The sequence below is a fragment of the Eschrichtius robustus genome, chromosome 8 (genome assembly GCF_028021215.1).
Source record: "Eschrichtius robustus isolate mEscRob2 chromosome 8, mEscRob2.pri, whole genome shotgun sequence".
Classification (NCBI taxonomy): Eukaryota; Metazoa; Chordata; class Mammalia; order Artiodactyla; family Eschrichtiidae; genus Eschrichtius; species Eschrichtius robustus.
Genome location: NC_090831.1, coordinates 32,170,162 through 32,195,823, shown reverse-complemented (window position 1 = coordinate 32,195,823; position 25,662 = coordinate 32,170,162).

Below are 25,662 nucleotides of genomic sequence, written 5' to 3'. Positions count from 1 at the left end.
CCAAAGAGAAAGACACTCACAGGCTTAGAAAACAAACTATGCTCATCTAAAAGGAAAGGAGGGGGGGAAATTGAGAAATGAAGATTAGTGTTACTATACATATACAAATACATATTATATACATGTATCAAAAAGACCGAACATATAGCAAGGGAGGTCGACGGAACACTGGTATATTTTACATGGGAAGAGGATCTGTACGTTAATAGACATACATGATGTACAAATGAACCAGATTGTGTACACCTAGGACAAACAATATTCTAAACTTTACCCAGATTAAAAAAATTTTAAAAACCAAGAAGAAGTAATGAGACATAAACTTATGGGGATTTCTCCTGGCAAATTCCATTCTAATTTACAACCTAGGACAATGACTTCCAGAAAGGCTCTGCTGCCCTAGTACCCAGATTGGGGCATGGAGAAATGCTACCTCCTTGTGGCCGTTTCCCACAACAGCAGCTTTGAACCCACTGCAAAAGGTCACTAAATTTTCACCAACTTGCAGTTCTGTAAATGACACCAGCCCTCCAGAAAATGTCTGGGGTCAAAAATCGACCAAAAATTTCAAAAGAGGGCAACCTTTGAAGAAGACAATTTCAAGAGCTCTATTGTACTCACGATTTTTTCCTTTAAGAGAAAAGAAAAAGGCGTAGGAATATGATGAATTTTAAAAATTTTAATGACATGCATACCCATATTACAAAAACCTATCAGCTCACAGCAGTCAGAATGGCCATTAGGAAAAATGCTGCAAAAAATAAATGGTGAAGGGAGTGTGGAGAAATGCGTACCCTCGGTTGTAAGCGGGGGCATGTAAAGAGCCACTAATGAAAACACAATGTAGGTGCTTTGAAAAGGGAAACATTGAGCTACCAGTCAATCAATCACAACCGCTGCTTGGCCTATCACCTGAGAAAATGAGAATCAAAAAGTCACAGGCTGGCAAACCTGTACGCCAGCAAGATTTACCACAGCCAGCACTTGGAAGCCATGAAAATGTCCATCAACAGAGGAATGCACCAAGAAGAAGTGGTCCACGTACACAATGGACTATTACTCTAATAATAAATATAAATTAAATTTAAAAACAAACAAAAGCAAGGAGACATCAACATTTGTGGGTTTACCCGGGCACATTGCACTCTAATTTATAACCGAAGAACACCCCTGGCCGGTAGGTCTGTTTCCCTAGTACCAGCATGGGGAACGTAGAAAGGCTGCCGCTCTCTGGCCGTTACCTGCAAAAGCAGGTTTAAAGCCTGAGCGAACGGTCACTTCATGTGAACAAGTACTGCAGGGCTGTAAATGAAACCTGCCCTCAAAATGTCTTGAGGGAGATAACGGCCAAAATATTTCAAATGGTGACACATACTTTAAGAAAACACTTTGAAGAAATAAGCTCTAATCACAGCTGGAAAAATAAAAAGGACGTGTCTTAAAGCTCAATTTCAACGCATTATGAGACACATGCAAATTCAACCACAAAGAGGTATCAGCTCACACCACTCAGAATAACCATCAGCAAAAACTACAAAGAATAAATGCTGAAGGTGCTGGGAAGAAATACATACCCTCCACTTTAAGTGGGACGTAACCTGGAAAGAGCCACTAAGGAGAACAAAATAGAGGTGCCTTGAAAAGGTAAACATTGAGCTACCATATGATCCAGCAGACCTATTCCTGGACCTATAAACTAAGAAGACAGAATTGGAAGGACACAGGCACGCAAATCTGCATTACATAGTATTACAATAGCCAAGATATGGAAGTAACCAAAAAGTCCAACGACAGATGGGTGGACAAAGAAAGCTGCTACCCGTAGAGATGGAATATGAGCTAGTGAAAAAATGAAACGATGCCATTTGCAGCACCATAGATGAGTCTAGAAGTAATCACGCAACTTGGAGTAAGTGAGAAAACGAAAGACACATATCCTATCATATCACATATAGGTGTTACCTAAAAAATGATACAAACAAAGATATTTCCACAGAGAAACACTATCATAGATTCATTAAAAAAACTTATGGTTCACCATATGGAATGGTGTGAGGATTGGATACATTACCATATTGAGGTTAACAGAGAGATACATACACATATGAAATATATAATCACCAAAGACCTACGCAATACCAAGAGAAGACTACTCAACATTGTGTCATAACCTACATGGGAAAAGGATCCGAAGAAGAACAGATATATGTATATGTGTGAAAGAACCACATCTTGCACACCTAGAACAAACAAAACATTGTAATCAAGTTTGCTGTGGTAAAAAATAAAAATTAAGTTAAAAATACCAACAAGAAGTAATGAGACATAAATTAAAGGGCTTTTTCCTCGCACATTCCATTCTAATTTACAACCTAGAACACCACTTCCAGTAAGGCTCTGTTGCCCTAGTAACCAGATTTGGTAAAGGAGAAATGCTGCCGCCTTGTGGCCGATTCCCGCAAGAGCAGCTTTTAACCCACAGCTAATGGTCACTTACCATTCACAAGGACTCAGGGCTGTAAAGGACACCTGCCCTCAAAATTGTGCTGAGATAGGGAATGGATAAAAAAAATTCAAAACAGGCAAAATTTTCAAGAAGATAGTATGAAGAGGTAAGTTTTACTCACTCTCTTTTTAAAGAAAGGAAAATGGATAAAAGCTCAACCTCAGGAATTATTAGACTCATGCAATCTAATCTACAAAAAGTTTTCAACTCGCACCAGTCGACTGACCATTGGCAAAAAGTCTACAAACAATAATGCTGAAGAGGTTTTAGAGAACTGTGTACCCTCTAGCTGCTGGTGAGATGTAAAAGGGTTAAACGCTAATAATGAGAACAGAAAGGAGCTGCGTTTAAAAGGAAAAATTGAGGTACCATTCAATCCAGCAGGCGCACCAATGGGCCTCTCACCTGAGAAGACCAGAATGAAGAAGACCCGGGCTGCCAAAGCTGCACTGCAGCCTTATTCACAATAGACAGGACAGTGAAGCAACCAAAATGTCCATCAACAGATGAAAAGATAAAGAAGAAGTGGTCCATGTACACAATGAATACTAGCCATGGAAAACAATGAAACACTGCTCTTTGAGGCACCATAGATGATCTTGGAGATAATCACAGAACATGAGGTAAGTCGGAAAGCAAAAGTCCTATATCCTATGATATCACTTAGAGGCGTTATCTAATAACTGACACAAAGGAACATATTTCCACAGAGAAAGTCAATCACAGACTTATTAAAAAAAATACTATGCTTATCTAAAAGGAAAGGTGGGGGGAATGGATAAATGAAGATTAGCATTACCATATGTATACAAACACATATTATACACATATATCAAAAAGACCGACCATACAGCAAGGAAGGTTTACGCAACACTCTGTAATAATTTACACGGGAAGAGGATCTCTACATAAATAGGTATATAGAATATGTAGATGAACCAGAGTGCGTATACCTTGGACAAGCAACATTCTAACCATTACCCCAATTGAAAAAATTAAAACCACGAACTAGGAGTAATGAGACATGAACTTATGGGGGGTTTTCCTGGCCCATTCCATTCAAATTTACAACCTAGGCAAACGACTTCCAGAACGGCTCTGCTGCCCTAGTACCCAGATTTGGGAATGGAGAAATGCTGCATCCTTGTGGCCGTTTCCCACAACAGCAGCTTTAAACCCACTGCAAAAGGTCACTAAATATTCACCAATTGCAGTGCTGTAAATGACACCTGCCCTCCAAAAAATACTGAGGTCGAAAATCGACCAAAAAATTCTAGAGTGCAACCTTCCAAAAAGGAAATTTGAAGAGGTATATTATACTCACACTTTTTTTCTTTTTTCTTTTAACAGAAAAGAAAAAGGCGTGGAAAAATGATGAATTGTAGGAATTTTTACAGACACGTAAACCCAAATTACAAAAACCTATCAGCTCACACCAGTCAGAATGGCCATCAACAAAAATGCTGCAAACAATAAATGCTGACGTGATTGTGGAGAAATGCGTACCCTCGATTCTAAGGGGGACGTGGTAAGAGCCACTAATGAAAGCACAATTGAGGTGCCTTGAAAAGGTAAACGTTGAGCTACCATACCAGTCAATCAATCATACCCACTGCTGGGTCTATCACCTGAGAAAATGAAAATCAAAAATCACAGGCTGGCAATCCTGCACTCCAGCAATATTTACCATAGGCAACACTTGGAAGCAACGAAAATGTCCATCAACAGAGGAATGCACCAAGAAGAAGTGGTCCATGTACACAATGGAATATTAGCCATGGAAAACATTGAAGCACTGCTCTTTGAGGCACCATAGATGAGCCTGGAGATAATCACAGAACATGAAGTAGGTCGGAAAGCAAAAGGCCTACAGCCTATATTATCACTTATGGCATTATCTAATAACTGACACAGATGAACAGATTTCCAAAGAGAAAGACACTCACAGGCTTAGAAAACAAACTATGCTCATCTAAAAGGAAAGGAGGGGGGGAAATTGAGAAATGAAGATTAGTGTTACTATACATATACAAATACATATTATATACATGTATCAAAAAGACCGAACATATAGCAAGGGAGGTCGACGGAACACTGGTATATTTTACATGGGAAGAGGATCTGTACGTTAATAGACATACATGATGTACAAATGAACCAGATTGTGTACACCTAGGACAAACAATATTCTAAACTTTACCCAGATTAAAAAAATTTTAAAAACCAAGAAGAAGTAATGAGACATAAACTTATGGGGATTTCTCCTGGCAAATTCCATTCTAATTTACAACCTAGGACAATGACTTCCAGAAAGGCTCTGCTGCCCTAGTACCCAGATTGGGGCATGGAGAAATGCTACCTCCTTGTGGCCGTTTCCCACAACAGCAGCTTTGAACCCACTGCAAAAGGTCACTAAATTTTCACCAACTTGCAGTTCTGTAAATGACACCAGCCCTCCAGAAAATGTCTGGGGTCAAAAATCGACCAAAAAATTCAAAAGAGGGCAACCTTCGAAGAAGACAATTTCAAGAGCTCTATTGTACTCACGGTTTTTTCTTTTAAGAGAAAAGAAAAAGGCGTAGGAATATGATGAATTTTAAAAATTTTAATGACATGCATACCCATATTACAAAAACCTATCAGCTCACAGCAGTCAGAATGGCCATTAGGAAAAATGCTGCAAAAATTAAATGGTGAAGGGTGTGTGGAGAAATGCGTACCCTCGGTTGTAAGGGGGGGCATGTAAAGAGCCACTAATGAAAACACAATGTAGGTGCTTTGAAAAGGGAAACATTGAGCTACCAGTCAATCAATCACAACCGCTGCTTGGCCTATCACCTGAGAAAATGAGAATCAAAAAGTCACAGGCTGGCAAACCTGTACGCCAGCAAGATTTACCACAGCCAGCACTTGGAAGCCATGAAAATGTCCATCAACAGAGGAATGCACCAAGAAGAAGTGGTCCACGTACACAATGGACTATTACTCTAATAATAAATATAAATTAAATTTAAAAACAAACAAAAGCAAGGAGACATCAACATTTGTGGGTTTACCCGGGCACATTGCACTCTAATTTATAACCGAAGAACACCCCTGGCCGGTAGGTCTGTTTCCCTAGTACCAGCATGGGGAACGTAGAAAGGCTGCCGCTCTCTGGCCGTTACCTGCAAAAGCAGGTTTAAAGCCTGAGCGAACGGTCACTTCATGTGAACAAGTACTGCAGGGCTGTAAATGAAACCTGCCCTCAAAATGTCTTGAGGGAGATAACGGCCAAAATATTTCAAATGGTGACACATACTTTAAGAAAACACTTTGAAGAAATAAGCTCTAATCACAGCTGGAAAAATAAAAAGGACGTGTCTTAAAGCTCAATTTCAACGCATTATGAGACACATGCAAATTCAACCACAAAGAGGTATCAGCTCACACCACTCAGAATAACCATCAGCAAAAACTACAAAGAATAAATGCTGAAGGTGCTGGGAAGAAATACATACCCTCCACTTTAAGTGGGACGTAACCTGGAAAGAGCCACTAAGGAGAACAAAATAGAGGTGCCTTGAAAAGGTAAACATTGAGCTACCATATGATCCAGCAGACCTATTCCTGGACCTATAAACTAAGAAGACAGAATTGGAAGGACACAGGCACGCAAATCTGCATTACATAGTATTACAATAGCCAAGATATGGAAGTAACCAAAAAGTCCAACGACAGATGGGTGGACAAAGAAAGCTGCTACCCGTAGAGATGGAATATGAGCTAGTGAAAAAATGAAACAATGCCATTTGCAGCACCATAGATGAGTCTAGAAGTAATCACGCAACTTGGAGTAAGTGAGAAAACGAAAGACACATATCCTATCATATCACATATAGGTGTTACCTAAAAAATGATACAAACAAAGATATTTCCACAGAGAAACACTATCATAGATTCATTAAAAAAACTTATGGTTCACCATATGGAATGGTGTGAGGATTGGATACATTACCATATTGAGGTTAACAGAGAGATACATACACATATGAAATATATAATCACCAAAGACCTACGCAATACCAAGAGAAGACTACTCAACATTGTGTCATAACCTACATGGGAAAAGGATCCGAAGAAGAACAGATATATGTATATGTGTGAAAGAACCACATCTTGCACACCTAGAACAAACAAAACATTGTAATCAAGTTTGCTGTGGTAAAAAATAAAAATTAAGTTAAAAATACCAACAAGAAGTAATGAGACATAAATTAAAGGGCTTTTTCCTCGCACATTCCATTCTAATTTACAACCTAGAACACCACTTCCAGTAAGGCTCTGTTGCCCTAGTAACCAGATTTGGTAAAGGAGAAATGCTGCCGCCTTGTGGCCGATTCCCGCAAGAGCAGCTTTTAACCCACAGCTAATGGTCACTTACCATTCACAAGGACTCAGGGCTGTAAAGGACACCTGCCCTCAAAATTGTGCTGAGATAGGGAATGGATAAAAAAAATTCAAAACAGGCAAAATTTTCAAGAAGATAGTATGAAGAGGTAAGTTTTACTCACTCTCTTTTTAAAGAAAGGAAAATGGATAAAAGCTCAACCTCAGGAATTATTAGACTCATGCAATCTAATCTACAAAAAGTTTTCAACTCGCACCAGTCGACTGACCATTGGCAAAAAGTCTACAAACAATAATGCTGAAGAGGTTTTAGAGAACTGTGTACCCTCTAGCTGCTGGTGAGATGTAAAAGGGTTAAACGCTAATAATGAGAACAGAAAGGAGCTGCGTTTAAAAGGAAAAATTGAGGTACCATTCAATCCAGCAGGCGCACCAATGGGCCTCTCACCTGAGAAGACCAGAATGAAGAAGACCCGGGCTGCCAAAGCTGCACTGCAGCCTTATTCACAATAGACAGGACAGTGAAGCAACCAAAATGTCCATCAACAGATGAAAAGATAAAGAAGAAGTGGTCCATGTACACAATGAATACTAGCCATGGAAAACAATGAAACACTGCTCTTTGAGGCACCATAGATGATCTTGGAGATAATCACAGAACATGAGGTAAGTCGGAAAGCAAAAGTCCTATATCCTATGATATCACTTAGAGGCGTTATCTAATAACTGACACAAAGGAACATATTTCCACAGAGAAAGTCAATCACAGACTTATTAAAAAAAATACTATGCTTATCTAAAAGGAAAGGTGGGGGGAATGGATAAATGAAGATTAGCATTACCATATGTATACAAACACATATTATACACATATATCAAAAAGACCGACCATACAGCAAGGAAGGTTTACGCAACACTCTGTAATAATTTACACGGGAAGAGGATCTCTACATAAATAGGTATATAGAATATGTAGATGAACCAGAGTGCGTATACCTTGGACAAGCAACATTCTAACCATTACCCCAATTGAAAAAATTAAAACCACGAACTAGGAGTAATGAGACATGAACTTATGGGGGGTTTTCCTGGCCCATTCCATTCAAATTTACAACCTAGGCAAACGACTTCCAGAACGGCTCTGCTGCCCTAGTACCCAGATTTGGGAATGGAGAAATGCTGCATCCTTGTGGCCGTTTCCCACAACAGCAGCTTTAAACCCACTGCAAAAGGTCACTAAATATTCACCAATTGCAGTGCTGTAAATGACACCTGCCCTCCAAAAAATACTGAGGTCGAAAATCGACCAAAAAATTCTAGAGTGCAACCTTCCAAAAAGGAAATTTGAAGAGGTATATTATACTCACACTTTTTTTCTTTTTTCTTTTAACAGAAAAGAAAAAGGCGTGGAAAAATGATGAATTGTAGGAATTTTTACAGACACGTAAACCCAAATTACAAAAACCTATCAGCTCACACCAGTCAGAATGGCCATCAACAAAAATGCTGCAAACAATAAATGCTGACGTGATTGTGGAGAAATGCGTACCCTCGATTCTAAGGGGGACGTGGTAAGAGCCACTAATGAAAGCACAATTGAGGTGCCTTGAAAAGGTAAACGTTGAGCTACCATACCAGTCAATCAATCATACCCACTGCTGGGTCTATCACCTGAGAAAATGAAAATCAAAAATCACAGGCTGGCAATCCTGCACTCCAGCAATATTTACCATAGGCAACACTTGGAAGCAACGAAAATGTCCATCAACAGAGGAATGCACCAAGAAGAAGTGGTCCATGTACACAATGGAATATTAGCCATGGAAAACATTGAAGCACTGCTCTTTGAGGCACCATAGATGAGCCTGGAGATAATCACAGAACATGAAGTAGGTCGGAAAGCAAAAGGCCTACAGCCTATATTATCACTTATGGCATTATCTAATAACTGACACAGATGAACAGATTTCCAAAGAGAAAGACACTCACAGGCTTAGAAAACAAACTATGCTCATCTAAAAGGAAAGGAGGGGGGGAAATTGAGAAATGAAGATTAGTGTTACTATACATATACAAATACATATTATATACATGTATCAAAAAGACCGAACATATAGCAAGGGAGGTCGACGGAACACTGGTATATTTTACATGGGAAGAGGATCTGTACGTTAATAGACATACATGATGTACAAATGAACCAGATTGTGTACACCTAGGACAAACAATATTCTAAACTTTACCCAGATTAAAAAAATTTTAAAAACCAAGAAGAAGTAATGAGACATAAACTTATGGGGATTTCTCCTGGCAAATTCCATTCTAATTTACAACCTAGGACAATGACTTCCAGAAAGGCTCTGCTGCCCTAGTACCCAGATTGGGGCATGGAGAAATGCTACCTCCTTGTGGCCGTTTCCCACAACAGCAGCTTTGAACCCACTGCAAAAGGTCACTAAATTTTCACCAACTTGCAGTTCTGTAAATGACACCAGCCCTCCAGAAAATGTCTGGGGTCAAAAATCGACCAAAAAATTCAAAAGAGGGCAACCTTCGAAGAAGACAATTTCAAGAGCTCTATTGTACTCACGGTTTTTTCTTTTAAGAGAAAAGAAAAAGGCGTAGGAATATGATGAATTTTAAAAATTTTAATGACATGCATACCCATATTACAAAAACCTATCAGCTCACAGCAGTCAGAATGGCCATTAGGAAAAATGCTGCAAAAATTAAATGGTGAAGGGTGTGTGGAGAAATGCGTACCCTCGGTTGTAAGGGGGGGCATGTAAAGAGCCACTAATGAAAACACAATGTAGGTGCTTTGAAAAGGGAAACATTGAGCTACCAGTCAATCAATCACAACCGCTGCTTGGCCTATCACCTGAGAAAATGAGAATCAAAAAGTCACAGGCTGGCAAACCTGTACGCCAGCAAGATTTACCACAGCCAGCACTTGGAAGCCATGAAAATGTCCATCAACAGAGGAATGCACCAAGAAGAAGTGGTCCACGTACACAATGGACTATTACTCTAATAATAAATATAAATTAAATTTAAAAACAAACAAAAGCAAGGAGACATCAACATTTGTGGGTTTACCCGGGCACATTGCACTCTAATTTATAACCGAAGAACACCCCTGGCCGGTAGGTCTGTTTCCCTAGTACCAGCATGGGGAACGTAGAAAGGCTGCCGCTCTCTGGCCGTTACCTGCAAAAGCAGGTTTAAAGCCTGAGCGAACGGTCACTTCATGTGAACAAGTACTGCAGGGCTGTAAATGAAACCTGCCCTCAAAATGTCTTGAGGGAGATAACGGCCAAAATATTTCAAATGGTGACACATACTTTAAGAAAACACTTTGAAGAAATAAGCTCTAATCACAGCTGGAAAAATAAAAAGGACGTGTCTTAAAGCTCAATTTCAACGCATTATGAGACACATGCAAATTCAACCACAAAGAGGTATCAGCTCACACCACTCAGAATAACCATCAGCAAAAACTACAAAGAATAAATGCTGAAGGTGCTGGGAAGAAATACATACCCTCCACTTTAAGTGGGACGTAACCTGGAAAGAGCCACTAAGGAGAACAAAATAGAGGTGCCTTGAAAAGGTAAACATTGAGCTACCATATGATCCAGCAGACCTATTCCTGGACCTATAAACTAAGAAGACAGAATTGGAAGGACACAGGCACGCAAATCTGCATTACATAGTATTACAATAGCCAAGATATGGAAGTAACCAAAAAGTCCAACGACAGATGGGTGGACAAAGAAAGCTGCTACCCGTAGAGATGGAATATGAGCTAGTGAAAAAATGAAACAATGCCATTTGCAGCACCATAGATGAGTCTAGAAGTAATCACGCAACTTGGAGTAAGTGAGAAAACGAAAGACACATATCCTATCATATCACATATAGGTGTTACCTAAAAAATGATACAAACAAAGATATTTCCACAGAGAAACACTATCATAGATTCATTAAAAAAACTTATGGTTCACCATATGGAATGGTGTGAGGATTGGATACATTACCATATTGAGGTTAACAGAGAGATACATACACATATGAAATATATAATCACCAAAGACCTACGCAATACCAAGAGAAGACTACTCAACATTGTGTCATAACCTACATGGGAAAAGGATCCGAAGAAGAACAGATATATGTATATGTGTGAAAGAACCACATCTTGCACACCTAGAACAAACAAAACATTGTAATCAAGTTTGCTGTGGTAAAAAATAAAAATTAAGTTAAAAATACCAACAAGAAGTAATGAGACATAAATTAAAGGGCTTTTTCCTCGCACATTCCATTCTAATTTACAACCTAGAACACCACTTCCAGTAAGGCTCTGTTGCCCTAGTAACCAGATTTGGTAAAGGAGAAATGCTGCCGCCTTGTGGCCGATTCCCGCAAGAGCAGCTTTTAACCCACAGCTAATGGTCACTTACCATTCACAAGGACTCAGGGCTGTAAAGGACACCTGCCCTCAAAATTGTGCTGAGATAGGGAATGGATAAAAAAAATTCAAAACAGGCAAAATTTTCAAGAAGATAGTATGAAGAGGTAAGTTTTACTCACTCTCTTTTTAAAGAAAGGAAAATGGATAAAAGCTCAACCTCAGGAATTATTAGACTCATGCAATCTAATCTACAAAAAGTTTTCAACTCGCACCAGTCGACTGACCATTGGCAAAAAGTCTACAAACAATAATGCTGAAGAGGTTTTAGAGAACTGTGTACCCTCTAGCTGCTGGTGAGATGTAAAAGGGTTAAACGCTAATAATGAGAACAGAAAGGAGCTGCGTTTAAAAGGAAAAATTGAGGTACCATTCAATCCAGCAGGCGCACCAATGGGCCTCTCACCTGAGAAGACCAGAATGAAGAAGACCCGGGCTGCCAAAGCTGCACTGCAGCCTTATTCACAATAGACAGGACAGTGAAGCAACCAAAATGTCCATCAACAGATGAAAAGATAAAGAAGAAGTGGTCCATGTACACAATGAATACTAGCCATGGAAAACAATGAAACACTGCTCTTTGAGGCACCATAGATGATCTTGGAGATAATCACAGAACATGAGGTAAGTCGGAAAGCAAAAGTCCTATATCCTATGATATCACTTAGAGGCGTTATCTAATAACTGACACAAAGGAACATATTTCCACAGAGAAAGTCAATCACAGACTTATTAAAAAAAATACTATGCTTATCTAAAAGGAAAGGTGGGGGGAATGGATAAATGAAGATTAGCATTACCATATGTATACAAACACATATTATACACATATATCAAAAAGACCGACCATACAGCAAGGAAGGTTTACGCAACACTCTGTAATAATTTACACGGGAAGAGGATCTCTACATAAATAGGTATATAGAATATGTAGATGAACCAGAGTGCGTATACCTTGGACAAGCAACATTCTAACCATTACCCCAATTGAAAAAATTAAAACCACGAACTAGGAGTAATGAGACATGAACTTATGGGGGGTTTTCCTGGCCCATTCCATTCAAATTTACAACCTAGGCAAACGACTTCCAGAACGGCTCTGCTGCCCTAGTACCCAGATTTGGGAATGGAGAAATGCTGCATCCTTGTGGCCGTTTCCCACAACAGCAGCTTTAAACCCACTGCAAAAGGTCACTAAATATTCACCAATTGCAGTGCTGTAAATGACACCTGCCCTCCAAAAAATACTGAGGTCGAAAATCGACCAAAAAATTCTAGAGTGCAACCTTCCAAAAAGGAAATTTGAAGAGGTATATTATACTCACACTTTTTTTCTTTTTTCTTTTAACAGAAAAGAAAAAGGCGTGGAAAATGATGAATTGTAGGAATTTTTACAGACACGTAAACCCAAATTACAAAAACCTATCAGCTCACACCAGTCAGAATGGCCATCAACAAAAATGCTGCAAACAATAAATGCTGACGTGATTGTGGAGAAATGCGTACCCTCGATTCTAAGGGGGACGTGGTAAGAGCCACTAATGAAAGCACAATTGAGGTGCCTTGAAAAGGTAAACGTTGAGCTACCATACCAGTCAATCAATCATACCCACTGCTGGGTCTATCACCTGAGAAAATGAAAATCAAAAATCACAGGCTGGCAATCCTGCACTCCAGCAATATTTACCATAGGCAACACTTGGAAGCAACGAAAATGTCCATCAACAGAGGAATGCACCAAGAAGAAGTGGTCCATGTACACAATGGAATATTAGCCATGGAAAACATTGAAGCACTGCTCTTTGAGGCACCATAGATGAGCCTGGAGATAATCACAGAACATGAAGTAGGTCGGAAAGCAAAAGGCCTACAGCCTATATTATCACTTATGGCATTATCTAATAACTGACACAGATGAACAGATTTCCAAAGAGAAAGACACTCACAGGCTTAGAAAACAAACTATGCTCATCTAAAAGGAAAGGAGGGGGGGAAATTGAGAAATGAAGATTAGTGTTACTATACATATACAAATACATATTATATACATGTATCAAAAAGACCGAACATATAGCAAGGGAGGTCGACGGAACACTGGTATATTTTACATGGGAAGAGGATCTGTACGTTAATAGACATACATGATGTACAAATGAACCAGATTGTGTACACCTAGGACAAACAATATTCTAAACTTTACCCAGATTAAAAAAATTTTAAAAACCAAGAAGAAGTAATGAGACATAAACTTATGGGGATTTCTCCTGGCAAATTCCATTCTAATTTACAACCTAGGACAATGACTTCCAGAAAGGCTCTGCTGCCCTAGTACCCAGATTGGGGCATGGAGAAATGCTACCTCCTTGTGGCCGTTTCCCACAACAGCAGCTTTGAACCCACTGCAAAAGGTCACTAAATTTTCACCAACTTGCAGTTCTGTAAATGACACCAGCCCTCCAGAAAATGTCTGGGGTCAAAAATCGACCAAAAATTTCAAAAGAGGGCAACCTTTGAAGAAGACAATTTCAAGAGCTCTATTGTACTCACGATTTTTTCCTTTAAGAGAAAAGAAAAAGGCGTAGGAATATGATGAATTTTAAAAATTTTAATGACATGCATACCCATATTACAAAAACCTATCAGCTCACAGCAGTCAGAATGGCCATTAGGAAAAATGCTGCAAAAAATAAATGGTGAAGGGAGTGTGGAGAAATGCGTACCCTCGGTTGTAAGCGGGGGCATGTAAAGAGCCACTAATGAAAACACAATGTAGGTGCTTTGAAAAGGGAAACATTGAGCTACCAGTCAATCAATCACAACCGCTGCTTGGCCTATCACCTGAGAAAATGAGAATCAAAAAGTCACAGGCTGGCAAACCTGTACGCCAGCAAGATTTACCACAGCCAGCACTTGGAAGCCATGAAAATGTCCATCAACAGAGGAATGCACCAAGAAGAAGTGGTCCACGTACACAATGGACTATTACTCTAATAATAAATATAAATTAAATTTAAAAACAAACAAAAGCAAGGAGACATCAACATTTGTGGGTTTACCCGGGCACATTGCACTCTAATTTATAACCGAAGAACACCCCTGGCCGGTAGGTCTGTTTCCCTAGTACCAGCATGGGGAACGTAGAAAGGCTGCCGCTCTCTGGCCGTTACCTGCAAAAGCAGGTTTAAAGCCTGAGCGAACGGTCACTTCATGTGAACAAGTACTGCAGGGCTGTAAATGAAACCTGCCCTCAAAATGTCTTGAGGGAGATAACGGCCAAAATATTTCAAATGGTGACACATACTTTAAGAAAACACTTTGAAGAAATAAGCTCTAATCACAGCTGGAAAAATAAAAAGGACGTGTCTTAAAGCTCAATTTCAACGCATTATGAGACACATGCAAATTCAACCACAAAGAGGTATCAGCTCACACCACTCAGAATAACCATCAGCAAAAACTACAAAGAATAAATGCTGAAGGTGCTGGGAAGAAATACATACCCTCCACTTTAAGTGGGACGTAACCTGGAAAGAGCCACTAAGGAGAACAAAATAGAGGTGCCTTGAAAAGGTAAACATTGAGCTACCATATGATCCAGCAGACCTATTCCTGGACCTATAAACTAAGAAGACAGAATTGGAAGGACACAGGCACGCAAATCTGCATTACATAGTATTACAATAGCCAAGATATGGAAGTAACCAAAAAGTCCAACGACAGATGGGTGGACAAAGAAAGCTGCTACCCGTAGAGATGGAATATGAGCTAGTGAAAAAATGAAACAATGCCATTTGCAGCACCATAGATGAGTCTAGAAGTAATCACGCAACTTGGAGTAAGTGAGAAAACGAAAGACACATATCCTATCATATCACATATAGGTGTTACCTAAAAAATGATACAAACAAAGATATTTCCACAGAGAAACACTATCATAGATTCATTAAAAAAACTTATGGTTCACCATATGGAATGGTGTGAGGATTGGATACATTACCATATTGAGGTTAACAGAGAGATACATACACATATGAAATATATAATCACCAAAGACCTACGCAATACCAAGAGAAGACTACTCAACATTGTGTCATAACCTACATGGGAAAAGGATCCGAAGAAGAACAGATATATGTATATGTGTGAAAGAACCACATCTTGCACACCTAGAACAAACAAAACATTGTAATCAAGTTTGCTGTGGTAAAAAATAAAAATTAAGTTAAAAATACCAACAAGAAGTAATGAGACATAAATTAAAGGGCTTTTTCCTCGCACATTCCATTCTAATTTACAACCTAGAACACCACTTCCAGTAAGGCTCTGTTGCCCTAGTAACCAGATTTGGTAAAGGAGAAATGCTGCCGCCTTGTGGCCGATTCCCGCAAGAGCAGCTTTTAACCCACAGCTAATGGTCACTTACCATTCACAAGGACTCAGGGCTGTAAAGGACACCTGCCCTCAAAATTGTGCTGAGATAGGGAATGGATAAAAAAAATTCAAAACAGGCAAAATTTTCAAGAAGATAGTATGAAGAGGTAAGTTTTACTCACTCTCTTTTTAAAGAAAGGAAAATGGATAAAAGCTCAACCTCAGGAATTATTAGACTCATGCAATCTAATCTACAAAAAGTTTTCAACTCGCACCAGTCGACTGACCATTGGCAAAAAGTCTACAAAAAATAATGCTGAAGAGGTTTTAGAGAACTGTGTACCCTCTAGCTGCTGGTGAGATGTAAAAGGGTTAAACGCTAATAATGAGAACAGAAAGGAGCTGCGTTTAAAAGGAAAAATTGAGGTACCATTCAATCCAGCAGGCGCACCAATGGGCCTCTCACCTGAGAAGACCAGAATGAAGAAGACCCGGGCTGCCAAAGCTGCACTGCAGCCTTATTCACAATAGACAGGACAGTGAAGCAACCAAAATGTCCATCAACAGATGAAAAGATAAAGAAGAAGTGGTCCATGTACACAATGAATACTAGCCATGGAAAACAATGAAACACTGCTCTTTGAGGCACCATAGATGATCTTGGAGATAATCACAGAACATGAGGTAAGTCGGAAAGCAAAAGTCCTATATCCTATGATATCACTTAGAGGCGTTATCTAATAACTGACACAAAGGAACATATTTCCACAGAGAAAGTCAATCACAGACTTATTAAAAAAAATACTATGCTTATCTAAAAGGAAAGGTGGGGGGAATGGATAAATGAAGATTAGCATTACCATATGTATACAAACACATATTATACACATATATCAAAAAGACCGACCATACAGCAAGGAAGGTTTACGCAACACTCTGTAATAATTTACACGGGAAGAGGATCTCTACATAAATAGGTATATAGAATATGTAGATGAACCAGAGTGCGTATACCTTGGACAAGCAACATTCTAACCATTACCCCAATTGAAAAAATTAAAACCACGAACTAGGAGTAATGAGACATGAACTTATGGGGGGTTTTCCTGGCCCATTCCATTCAAATTTACAACCTAGGCAAACGACTTCCAGAACGGCTCTGCTGCCCTAGTACCCAGATTTGGGAATGGAGAAATGCTGCATCCTTGTGGCCGTTTCCCACAACAGCAGCTTTAAACCCACTGCAAAAGGTCACTAAATATTCACCAATTGCAGTGCTGTAAATGACACCTGCCCTCCAAAAAATACTGAGGTCGAAAATCGACCAAAAAATTCTAGAGTGCAACCTTCCAAAAAGGAAATTTGAAGAGGTATATTATACTCACACTTTTTTTCTTTTTTCTTTTAACAGAAAAGAAAAAGGCGTGGAAAAATGATGAATTGTAGGAATTTTTACAGACACGTAAACCCAAATTACAAAAACCTATCAGCTCACACCAGTCAGAATGGCCATCAACAAAAATGCTGCAAACAATAAATGCTGACGTGATTGTGGAGAAATGCGTACCCTCGATTCTAAGGGGGACGTGGTAAGAGCCACTAATGAAAGCACAATTGAGGTGCCTTGAAAAGGTAAACGTTGAGCTACCATACCAGTCAATCAATCATACCCACTGCTGGGTCTATCACCTGAGAAAATGAAAATCAAAAATCACAGGCTGGCAATCCTGCACTCCAGCAATATTTACCATAGGCAACACTTGGAAGCAACGAAAATGTCCATCAACAGAGGAATGCACCAAGAAGAAGTGGTCCATGTACACAATGGAATATTAGCCATGGAAAACATTGAAGCACTGCTCTTTGAGGCACCATAGATGAGCCTGGAGATAATCACAGAACATGAAGTAGGTCGGAAAGCAAAAGGCCTACAGCCTATATTATCACTTATGGCATTATCTAATAACTGACACAGATGAACAGATTTCCAAAGAGAAAGACACTCACAGGCTTAGAAAACAAACTATGCTCATCTAAAAGGAAAGGAGGGGGGGAAATTGAGAAATGAAGATTAGTGTTACTATACATATACAAATACATATTATATACATGTATCAAAAAGACCGAACATATAGCAAGGGAGGTCGACGGAACACTGGTATATTTTACATGGGAAGAGGATCTGTACGTTAATAGACATACATGATGTACAAATGAACCAGATTGTGTACACCTAGGACAAACAATATTCTAAACTTTACCCAGATTAAAAAAATTTTAAAAACCAAGAAGAAGTAATGAGACATAAACTTATGGGGATTTCTCCTGGCAAATTCCATTCTAATTTACAACCTAGGACAATGACTTCCAGAAAGGCTCTGCTGCCCTAGTACCCAGATTGGGGCATGGAGAAATGCTACCTCCTTGTGGCCGTTTCCCACAACAGCAGCTTTGAACCCACTGCAAAAGGTCACTAAATTTTCACCAACTTGCAGTTCTGTAAATGACACCAGCCCTCCAGAAAATGTCTGGGGTCAAAAATCGACCAAAAATTTCAAAAGAGGGCAACCTTCGAAGAAGACAATTTCAAGAGCTCTATTGTACTCACGATTTTTTCCTTTAAGAGAAAAGAAAAAGGCGTAGGAATATGATGAATTTTAAAAATTTTAATGACATGCATACCCATATTACAAAAACCTATCAGCTCACAGCAGTCAGAATGGCCATTAGGAAAAATGCTGCAAAAAATAAATGGTGAAGGGAGTGTGGAGAAATGCGTACCCTCGGTTGTAAGCGGGGGCATGTAAAGAGCCACTAATGAAAACACAATGTAGGTGCTTTGAAAAGGGAAACATTGAGCTACCAGTCAATCAATCACAACCGCTGCTTGGCCTATCACCTGAGAAAATGAGAATCAAAAAGTCACAGGCTGGCAAACCTGTACGCCAGCAAGATTTACCACAGCCAGCACTTGGAAGCCATGAAAATGTCCATCAACAGAGGAATGCACCAAGAAGAAGTGGTCCACGTACACAATGGACTATTACTCTAATAATAAATAGAAATTAAATTTAAAAACAAACAAAAGCAAGGAGACATCAACATTTGTGGGTTTACCCGGGCACATTGCACTCTAATTTATAACCGAAGAACACCCCTGGCCGGTAGGTCTGTTTCCCTAGTACCAGCATGGGGAACGTAGAAAGGCTGCCGCTCTCTGGCCGTTACCTGCAAAAGCAGGTTTAAAGCCTGAGCGAACGGTCACTTCATGTGAACAAGTACTGCAGGGCTGTAAATGAAACCTGCCCTCAAAATGTCTTGAGGGAGATAACGGCCAAAATATTTCAAATGGTGACACATACTTTAAGAAAACACTTTGAAGAAATAAGCTCTAATCACAGCTGGAAAAATAAAAAGGACGTGTCTTAAAGCTCAATTTCAACGCATTATGAGACACATGCAAATTCAACCACAAAGAGGTATCAGCTCACACCACTCAGAATAACCATCAGCAAAAACTACAAAGAATAAATGCTGAAGGTGCTGGGAAGAAATACATACCCTCCACTTTAAGTGGGACGTAACCTGGAAAGAGCCACTAAGGAGAACAAAATAGAGGTGCCTTGAAAAGGTAAACATTGAGCTACCATATGATCCAGCAGACCTATTCCTGGACCTATAAACTAAGAAGACAGAATTGGAAGGACACAGGCACGCAAATCTGCATTACATAGTATTACAATAGCCAAGATATGGAAGTAACCAAAAAGTCCAACGACAGATGGGTGGACAAAGAAAGCTGCTACCCGTAGAGATGGAATATGAGCTAGTGAAAAAATGAAACAATGCCATTTGCAGCACCATAGATGAGTCTAGAAGTAATCACGCAACTTGGAGTAAGTGAGAAAACGAAAGACACATATCCTATCATATCACATATAGGTGTTACCTAAAAAATGATACAAACAAAGATATTTCCACAGAGAAACACTATCATAGATTCATTAAAAAAACTTATGGTTCACCATATGGAATGGTGTGAGGATTGGATACATTACCATATTGAGGTTAACAGAGAGATACATACACATATGAAATATATAATCACCAAAGACCTACGCAATACCAAGAGAAGACTACTCAACATTGTGTCATAACCTACATGGGAAAAGGATCCGAAGAAGAACAGATATATGTATATGTGTGAAAGAACCACATCTTGCACACCTAGAACAAACAAAACATTGTAATCAAGTTTGCTGTGGTAAAAAATAAAAATTAAGTTAAAAATACCAACAAGAAGTAATGAGACATAAATTAAAGGGCTTTTTCCTCGCACATTCCATTCTAATTTACAACCTAGAACACCACTTCCAGTAAGGCTCTGTTGCCCTAGTAACCAGATTTGGTAAAGGAGAAATGCTGCCGCCTTGTGGCCGATTCCCGCAAGAGCAGCTTTTAACCCACAGCTAATGGTCACTTACCATTCACAAGGACTCAGGGCTGTAAAGGACACCTGCCCTCAAAATTGTGCTGAGATAGGGAATGGATAAAAAAAATTCAAAACAGGCAAAATTTTCAAGAAGATAGTATGAAGAGGTAAGTTTTACTCACTCTCTTTTTAAAGAAAGGAAAATGGATAAAAGCTCAACCTCAGGAATTATTAGACTCATGCAATCTAATCTACAAAAAGTTTTCAACTCGCACCAGTCGACTGACCATTGGCAAAAAGTCTACAAACAATAATGCTGAAGAGGTTTTAGAGAACTGTGTACCCTCTAGCTGCTGGTGAGATGTAAAAGGGTTAAACGCTAATAATGAGAACAGAAAGGAGCTGCGTTTAAAAGGAAAAATTGAGGTACCATTCAATCCAGCAGGCGCACCAATGGGCCTCTCACCTGAGAAGACCAGAATGAAGAAGACCCGGGCTGCCAAAGCTGCACTGCAGCCTTATTCACAATAGACAGGACAGTGAAGCAACCAAAATGTCCATCAACAGATGAAAAGATAAAGAAGAAGTGGTCCATGTACACAATGAATACTAGCCATGGAAAACAATGAAACACTGCTCTTTGAGGCACCATAGATGATCTTGGAGATAATCACAGAACATGAGGTAAGTCGGAAAGCAAAAGTCCTATATCCTATGATATCACTTAGAGGCGTTATCTAATAACTGACACAAAGGAACATATTTCCACAGAGAAAGTCAATCACAGACTTATTAAAAAAAATACTATGCTTATCTAAAAGGAAAGGTGGGGGGAATGGATAAATGAAGATTAGCATTACCATATGTATACAAACACATATTATACACATATATCAAAAAGACCGACCATACAGCAAGGAAGGTTTACGCAACACTCTGTAATAATTTACACGGGAAGAGGATCTCTACATAAATAGGTATATAGAATATGTAGATGAACCAGAGTGCGTATACCTTGGACAAGCAACATTCTAACCATTACCCCAATTGAAAAAATTAAAACCACGAACTAGGAGTAATGAGACATGAACTTATGGGGGGTTTTCCTGGCCCATTCCATTCAAATTTACAACCTAGGCAAACGACTTCCAGAACGGCTCTGCTGCCCTAGTACCCAGATTTGGGAATGGAGAAATGCTGCATCCTTGTGGCCGTTTCCCACAACAGCAGCTTTAAACCCACTGCAAAAGGTCACTAAATATTCACCAATTGCAGTGCTGTAAATGACACCTGCCCTCCAAAAAATACTGAGGTCGAAAATCGACCAAAAAATTCTAGAGTGCAACCTTCCAAAAAGGAAATTTGAAGAGGTATATTATACTCACACTTTTTTTCTTTTTTCTTTTAACAGAAAAGAAAAAGGCGTGGAAAAATGATGAATTGTAGGAATTTTTACAGACACGTAAACCCAAATTACAAAAACCTATCAGCTCACACCAGTCAGAATGGCCATCAACAAAAATGCTGCAAACAATAAATGCTGACGTGATTGTGGAGAAATGCGTACCCTCGATTCTAAGGGGGACGTGGTAAGAGCCACTAATGAAAGCACAATTGAGGTGCCTTGAAAAGGTAAACGTTGAGCTACCATACCAGTCAATCAATCATACCCACTGCTGGGTCTATCACCTGAGAAAATGAAAATCAAAAATCACAGGCTGGCAATCCTGCACTCCAGCAATATTTACCATAGGCAACACTTGGAAGCAACGAAAATGTCCATCAACAGAGGAATGCACCAAGAAGAAGTGGTCCATGTACACAATGGAATATTAGCCATGGAAAACATTGAAGCACTGCTCTTTGAGGCACCATAGATGAGCCTGGAGATAATCACAGAACATGAAGTAGGTCGGAAAGCAAAAGGCCTACAGCCTATATTATCACTTATGGCATTATCTAATAACTGACACAGATGAACAGATTTCCAAAGAGAAAGACACTCACAGGCTTAGAAAACAAACTATGCTCATCTAAAAGGAAAGGAGGGGGGGAAATTGAGAAATGAAGATTAGTGTTACTATACATATACAAATACATATTATATACATGTATCAAAAAGACCGAACATATAGCAAGGGAGGTCGACGGAACACTGGTATATTTTACATGGGAAGAGGATCTGTACGTTAATAGACATACATGATGTACAAATGAACCAGATTGTGTACACCTAGGACAAACAATATTCTAAACTTTACCCAGATTAAAAAAATTTTAAAAACCAAGAAGAAGTAATGAGACATAAACTTATGGGGATTTCTCCTGGCAAATTCCATTCTAATTTACAACCTAGGACAATGACTTCCAGAAAGGCTCTGCTGCCCTAGTACCCAGATTGGGGCATGGAGAAATGCTACCTCCTTGTGGCCGTTTCCCACAACAGCAGCTTTGAACCCACTGCAAAAGGTCACTAAATTTTCACCAACTTGCAGTTCTGTAAATGACACCAGCCCTCCAGAAAATGTCTGGGGTCAAAAATCGACCAAAAATTTCAAAAGAGGGCAACCTTTGAAGAAGACAATTTCAAGAGCTCTATTGTACTCACGATTTTTTCCTTTAAGAGAAAAGAAAAAGGCGTAGGAATATGATGAATTTTAAAAATTTTAATGACATGCATACCCATATTACAAAAACCTATCAGCTCACAGCAGTCAGAATGGCCATTAGGAAAAATGCTGCAAAAAATAAATGGTGAAGGGAGTGTGGAGAAATGCGTACCCTCGGTTGTAAGCGGGGGCATGTAAAGAGCCACTAATGAAAACACAATGTAGGTGCTTTGAAAAGGGAAACATTGAGCTACCAGTCAATCAATCACAACCGCTGCTTGGCCTATCACCTGAGAAAATGAGAATCAAAAAGTCACAGGCTGGCAAACCTGTACGCCAGCAAGATTTACCACAGCCAGCACTTGGAAGCCATGAAAATGTCCATCAACAGAGGAATGCACCAAGAAGAAGTGGTCCACGTACACAATGGACTATTACTCTAATAATAAATATAAATTAAATTTAAAAACAAACAAAAGCAAGGAGACATCAACATTTGTGGGTTTACCCGGGCACATTGCACTCTAATTTATAACCGAAGAACACCCCTGGCCGGTAGGTCTGTTTCCCTAGTACCAGCATGGGGAACGTAGAAAGGCTGCCGCTCTCTGGCCGTTACCTGCAAAAGCAGGTTTAAAGCCTGAGCGAACGGTCACTTCATGTGAACAAGTACTGCAGGGCTGTAAATGAAACCTGCCCTCAAAATGTCTTGAGGGAGATAACGGCCAAAATATTTCAAATGGTGACACATACTTTAAGAAAACACTTTGAAGAAATAAGCTCTAATCACAGCTGGAAAAATAAAAAGGACGTGTCTTAAAGCTCAATTTCAACGCATTATGAGACACATGCAAATTCAACCACAAAGAGGTATCAGCTCACACCACTCAGAATAACCATCAGCAAAAACTACAAAGAATAAATGCTGAAGGTGCTGGGAAGAAATACATACCCTCCACTTTAAGTGGGACGTAACCTGGAAAGAGCCACTAAGGAGAACAAAATAGAGGTGCCTTGAAAAGGTAAACATTGAGCTACCATATGATCCAGCAGACCTATTCCTGGACCTATAAACTAAGAAGACAGAATTGGAAGGACACAGGCACGCAAATCTGCATTACATAGTATTACAATAGCCAAGATATGGAAGTAACCAAAAAGTCCAACGACAGATGGGTGGACAAAGAAAGCTGCTACCCGTAGAGATGGAATATGAGCTAGTGAAAAAATGAAACAATGCCATTTGCAGCACCATAGATGAGTCTAGAAGTAATCACGCAACTTGGAGTAAGTGAGAAAACGAAAGACACATATCCTATCATATCACATATAGGTGTTACCTAAAAAATGATACAAACAAAGATATTTCCACAGAGAAACACTATCATAGATTCATTAAAAAAACTTATGGTTCACCATATGGAATGGTGTGAGGATTGGATACATTACCATATTGAGGTTAACAGAGAGATACATACACATATGAAATATATAATCACCAAAGACCTACGCAATACCAAGAGAAGACTACTCAACATTGTGTCATAACCTACATGGGAAAAGGATCCGAAGAAGAACAGATATATGTATATGTGTGAAAGAACCACATCTTGCACACCTAGAACAAACAAAACATTGTAATCAAGTTTGCTGTGGTAAAAAATAAAAATTAAGTTAAAAATACCAACAAGAAGTAATGAGACATAAATTAAAGGGCTTTTTCCTCGCACATTCCATTCTAATTTACAACCTAGAACACCACTTCCAGTAAGGCTCTGTTGCCCTAGTAACCAGATTTGGTAAAGGAGAAATGCTGCCGCCTTGTGGCCGATTCCCGCAAGAGCAGCTTTTAACCCACAGCTAATGGTCACTTACCATTCACAAGGACTCAGGGCTGTAAAGGACACCTGCCCTCAAAATTGTGCTGAGATAGGGAATGGATAAAAAAAATTCAAAACAGGCAAAATTTTCAAGAAGATAGTATGAAGAGGTAAGTTTTACTCACTCTCTTTTTAAAGAAAGGAAAATGGATAAAAGCTCAACCTCAGGAATTATTAGACTCATGCAATCTAATCTACAAAAAGTTTTCAACTCGCACCAGTCGACTGACCATTGGCAAAAAGTCTACAAAAAATAATGCTGAAGAGGTTTTAGAGAACTGTGTACCCTCTAGCTGCTGGTGAGATGTAAAAGGGTTAAACGCTAATAATGAGAACAGAAAGGAGCTGCGTTTAAAAGGAAAAATTGAGGTACCATTCAATCCAGCAGGCGCACCAATGGGCCTCTCACCTGAGAAGACCAGAATGAAGAAGACCCGGGCTGCCAAAGCTGCACTGCAGCCTTATTCACAATAGACAGGACAGTGAAGCAACCAAAATGTCCATCAACAGATGAAAAGATAAAGAAGAAGTGGTCCATGTACACAATGAATACTAGCCATGGAAAACAATGAAACACTGCTCTTTGAGGCACCATAGATGATCTTGGAGATAATCACAGAACATGAGGTAAGTCGGAAAGCAAAAGTCCTATATCCTATGATATCACTTAGAGGCGTTATCTAATAACTGACACAAAGGAACATATTTCCACAGAGAAAGTCAATCACAGACTTATTAAAAAAAATACTATGCTTATCTAAAAGGAAAGGTGGGGGGAATGGATAAATGAAGATTAGCATTACCATATGTATACAAACACATATTATACACATATATCAAAAAGACCGACCATACAGCAAGGAAGGTTTACGCAACACTCTGTAATAATTTACACGGGAAGAGGATCTCTACATAAATAGGTATATAGAATATGTAGATGAACCAGAGTGCGTATACCTTGGACAAGCAACATTCTAACCATTACCCCAATTGAAAAAATT